This window comes from Pteropus vampyrus, unplaced genomic scaffold, assembly GCF_000151845.1.
Source record: "Pteropus vampyrus isolate Shadow unplaced genomic scaffold, Pvam_2.0 Scaffold530, whole genome shotgun sequence".
Lineage (NCBI taxonomy): Eukaryota > Metazoa > Chordata > Mammalia > Chiroptera > Pteropodidae > Pteropus > Pteropus vampyrus.
This window is the reverse complement of record NW_011889311.1, coordinates 60,193-65,198: the sequence shown is the minus strand read 5'-3', so window position 1 is coordinate 65,198 and position 5,006 is coordinate 60,193.

Genomic DNA, 5,006 nt, shown 5'->3' with positions numbered 1-5,006 from the left:
AAGGGCAGAGGCAAAGAGGAATTGGAAAACACTCAAGCTTTAATTACCCAGGCTGATCACACCGTGACGGAGCTGTCACGCTCTGTCCCGCGCTGTCTTCCCGTCTCCGCCGTGGACCCCGGTCCCCGAGTCTGTAAACTCACGTCACCCCCGAGAGGATTCCCCCGCTTTCCCTCGGTGGCTGGATGAACTCCCCTTAAATGTGCTCGCACCCTCCACTCGTCACTCGGGTGCGGAGATGAGAATCAGCTCCGTCTTGTTCTATGTCCGTCAGGACGCACCGCTCACTGCTCTTCGGCGAGCACCGACTCGTTTTAAATTCTCTGTCACGTTTCCCATCGCTTTTTCCCCCTAGAGACTTCCATGCGGCTTCAGTGTCCAACCTCAGGTCCGTCACTGCTGCTCAGCAGAATACCTCGCATGGCATATGACAGACGATAAGGGCCACCCAGTGTGACTGCCTTTCCCTTCTCCGCAGAAATGTCCATTTCCGGTAATCACTGGAGAAAACGGTGTTTATTCTCGCCACGAGCCTTGTCTCGCCCTGTCATCCCGACTGTCTGCTCCAGCGTCTTGCAGAAGCCTTCTCCCTCGCTCACCCCGTTACCGCGGTCCGCCTTCTCCCTCGCTCACCCCGTTACCGTGGTCCGCCTTCTCCCTCGCTCACCCCGTTACTGCAGCCCGCCTTCTCCCTCGCTCACCCCGTTACCGCGGTCCACCCGCATTTCCAAGAAGTCCTACGAAGGACGCTTGCCCTAGGTCGTGTCAGAACCTCAGAACACGACCCACGTCTTAGGCTTTGGGACAGAACTGTTCCTTCACTCGGAAAACAGACGGGAACACTGAACTTCACCCCCGAGTCTCACGGGCCTCGGACTGCGAGACGTGCGGCCACAGCCTTTTGCCTTTCAGAGTCTGCCATTCCTCAGGTCTTTATCCAGAAAATACTAAGGACTTAGGGGTCTGAAATGCACTGGGGACTGCTGAAGGGTTAGTCTCTGGAAGGGCTGATGGCGGTCCTGCTTGCTATAAATGCCACCAACAGAAACAGCCTAAAACGGTCTTCACTCTCAAGCAGGGTGGCTGTGGGTTGCACGCAAGGCCAGGCTTGTGTCGTCCGGGCGTGTCCACGAGACGAAAGTCTGCAGAGTCGGCCTTAACGCAGAGCAGGACACTGTGGTCGACCGTCAGAACGTCTGTAATTTGTGCCACTGCAGTGCTGAAGACAGACACCCGGTGTCCAGACTCGGCGAGAGGTTTGGGGGCTGCTCCTCGGTGGCCGGCGAGGCTGAGATGTCTGCAGGGGAGAAACTGTGACCAGCCGCCTGTGAGGTCAGTGCTTACAGATGGACTCTTCCTGCTATGACAGAAACATACCTTCCTGGGTTTGGGACTGTTTATGTCACAAAGCTCTGTGATTTTCATGAGCTTGAGGATGAAAGTAGGGTCTTTGTTAACGAAGAAAAACACAAATGCAAAACACTGAGCATTACTCTTAATGTGCCAGGTGACGGGCAGGCTGCAGGTGTAACCCTTATTCACCACAGGCCTGGGAAGGGGAGGCCAAATCACGTCCAGACGAGGTCTGCTTTGTACCGTGTGTGATTCCTTTACGAGATGCGTCATCACAAGACGTTAGACGGAGCATGTAGATTCCACGAAGGTTTTTCAGAATTATGAACGGTAGGACACCAGCATGTGAAAGCTGACACGCCAGGTCTTAGCCACGGAGGCTGCGGCACCCCCTCCCCCGCCCACTACTGACCTCTGGCGGCGGGAAAGGGGCGCTTTGCTGTGGCACCTGCCTTCACGTGGGGCCGTCCCATGCCACGCCTCTCCACGTGTGGTCACGACATGCCGGTGGCAATCCTTCACTCGTATGACAACCAGACATGTCCCCAGACAGTGACGAGTGTCCTGTGGAACCCAGGACTTCACCCCGGTGCCTCTTGGGAACTGCGAATTCGCAGCAGGGAGCCGGATGGCTTTTAAATTCTATGTCCCTTCTCCAGGGGACCGTTAGCTGAAGGAGACAGGGCAGCATAACACTCATCGGCCGTATGCATCGTCCTCGCCTTTGCGCGTGAGCACAAACAGGCACGTACACACGGATACACCCAAAAGTCCACCAGCAAGCACAGTGCGTCCAGTGACGATGACTTCGATGTCTTCATTTTTTCTGCTGTGCTCATTGAAACATGGGTTGCGGCAAAGCTTTCTGGTTAAATCAGTCACAGTTCGTTATCAAAGGGCGGATTCGATGAACCTTCAATGATCTGCCCGGGAACCCTCTTCCGCACGAGGCCACCCACACTGCTTCCGGTGACGCCCGTCACTTGTCACCTTTCCTTGTCATTGTTAGACCAGGTCGCTGTTTTCCTCGCTGCTGCTTCCGCCCTGGCGTCCGGTCACTGTCCGGTGTCTGCACTTCTCATTGGAGAGCGACATGAGGAATGAGAGGCCGGAGAGCCACGCTCCCTGCCGAGGACGCGGCTCCACCGACACCGCCGGACGCTCCCACCTAACGCCTGCGACCCTCGGACGCACAGCCCGCGGCTTCTGCCACTTCGAAGGGAGACGGACGTGAGCGTGGACTGGCTCGCGGGCGGCGCGGACACGGTGCCCGGGCTTTGGGACGCTCCCTTCCTCTCCCTGAACCGCCCCGAGGCCGCTGCTGCGAGCGGCCGGGGGCGCCCGTGCCGTGGACGGACGTGAACGTGGCAAAGACCGGTCGCACCTCAGAGGAGCCCGCCAGCCTGGCAGGATGAGCGGCAGCGCCGAAAACTCGGGAGCGAAACCAGGGAGACGTGATTTAAACACAGGAGCTTTCGTGCTTGGTCGAGGGGGATCACGGACCAAACTTAAGAGAACAAATCCTCGAAGCCATTCAAGGGTAACAGGAGCGCTGGGTGTGCGAGGTGCCGAAGCGCAGTGGAATCACATCAAACCGGTCACTGTGTTCACGGTTCTCCGTTCCGTTCAGTTAGCACGAGCATCCAGCTGTCCTTCGTCACTCGAGTCCTGTCTTGCAATGCTTTTGCCCTTAAGTCCTTAAAATATCCTCGGTGCATCGAAGCGAAGGGTCGGTGAGTCTCTGCTCCGTGTTCTCTCATCCCTCCCTCCTTTGATCTCCGTCTTGTAGTCTTGGATTTCATAATCGAGGCCATTTTCATTTTTAGGAAAGACAATGAAACCCGTGCCCGGGAGAGCATTAAGCAGTATTATTAGAGCTCAGGTAAGTACACGGTATTTTGTCTCGAGAGAATCTTTCAACCTTTATACCCACTAGGTCCTCACACCTGCTGCTTCTGGACGTCGGTTTGCTTCTCGTAGCCTCGCGGCTCCTGCGGCTCGGGCCCCTCGGGTGCGGCGAAGTTTCGTGGTTGTGCCTAATCCAGTCACAACCGCCGACCGTGCATTTAGGTGCCGCGCCCCACGACACTCGGGGTGTCGTTAGAGGCAAAACTGCCAACTCACCGAAGAGCGTCTCAGAGCGCTGGATTTCAGGTTGAAACGATGCGACAGACACATGAGAAGGTGACAACGCGGACGGAGGGAAAGGCGCTGACTCGAACGTCAGAGTAGCCGGCTTTCCGCGGCCGCGCGCGCAGAGTGACAGCTTCGTGCACATAAGACGTCGCGTCATAGATTCCTAGGGTTCTTCACATGCCTTCATTTCATGGAGAGAAACAGCCGTGGAAATTCGGCCACGGGCGTGACACGGCCTTCACAGCCGGGACGTTAGTGACATGACGCGGCGCCACACCGGGAACGTGGCAGCCGTTTGCCAGAGCGGCCGTCACTGCCGCAAACCGGTGGCTTGAGCGACAAGAATGCATCGCCTCCACCGGCAGCAGCTGGGAGCCGGGAGGCCAGGGCCGCGGGGGCCAGTTCGTTCCCAGGCTGCGAGCGGAGGGCCTGCGGCGGCCTCTGCCCCGGGGCCGCGGGGGGCTGTCTCCCCACGGGGCTCCCCTCCACGCACGCCTGTGTCTGTGCACAGATTCCCTTTTCTCTTAGGCCCTCCGCCTGCTGGGTGTGCGCCCACCCTCGGCTGCCGGGACGCGTGCCTTCACCAGCAGACAGAGGGGCGGATGTCGGAGGAGGACAAGGTTTGCGGCAAATCTGTCACAGATCCTCACCGTATCACTGACCTCGGGCGGCACGAACTCCGCCGTTTCCCGAGGCAGACTGAAATTCTGTTTTCAGCGGTCGGGGGATCCTCCACGTCCCAAATCGCCACTTGCTACACCGCGGAGTCGTGAACCCCGAGTGCTGGATTGTGCAAAGCCATCAGGTCACGCGTCTGTCCAGCAAGCTGACACCAGGCTCTCGGAAACTCTCAGAGGCTTGACCCTTGTCAAAGATCTTCACCCCAGGAAGCAAGGAGGGGCCTGTCGACCGGGGCCGGGGGCTGGTCACCTAAGGGTTCTGGCTCTGTGCACATCCACACGTGTTTCCATTCCACAGGCTGTCCTCTACGACGCACACTCAAGGACCCGCCTAGGAACTTGCTTCTGGTCAACAGGGAAGCTGCGCCTGCAACACTGGCTCCTTCAGACGGTCGGGGACATTCAGGCAGCGGAGGGTGCGTCTTCCAACTTCACAAGAAAAAAGAAGGCTTTTTGAAACAGGCGCTCAAAACGATGATACACTGGAATGGGGCGCAGGATTTTATTTGTAAAATATTCGACTCACTGACGAACGTCCACACAGCCTAGGGAAGTAGAACCTTCCGGGTGGCTGCGGCTTTTTCAGCGAACATACTGCGGGGAAGTTCTCTCCTGATCAACGTTTTCTGGGGGTTTCCCAGTAAGACCTCGCATGGAACACCTCAAAGGGCAGATGCCGCACCGTCTTCCGGACGCGGGGCTTATCCTGTCACCGGTGACGGCCACCGCGGGTGCCCAGGTGCTGCCCGTCTGCCAGTGGCTTCCGCGTCCCACACCGTCCCGTCCCCGTCCCCGGGGGGTGGCGCCTCCGCCCCTCTGCTGCAACGTCTTCCCGCT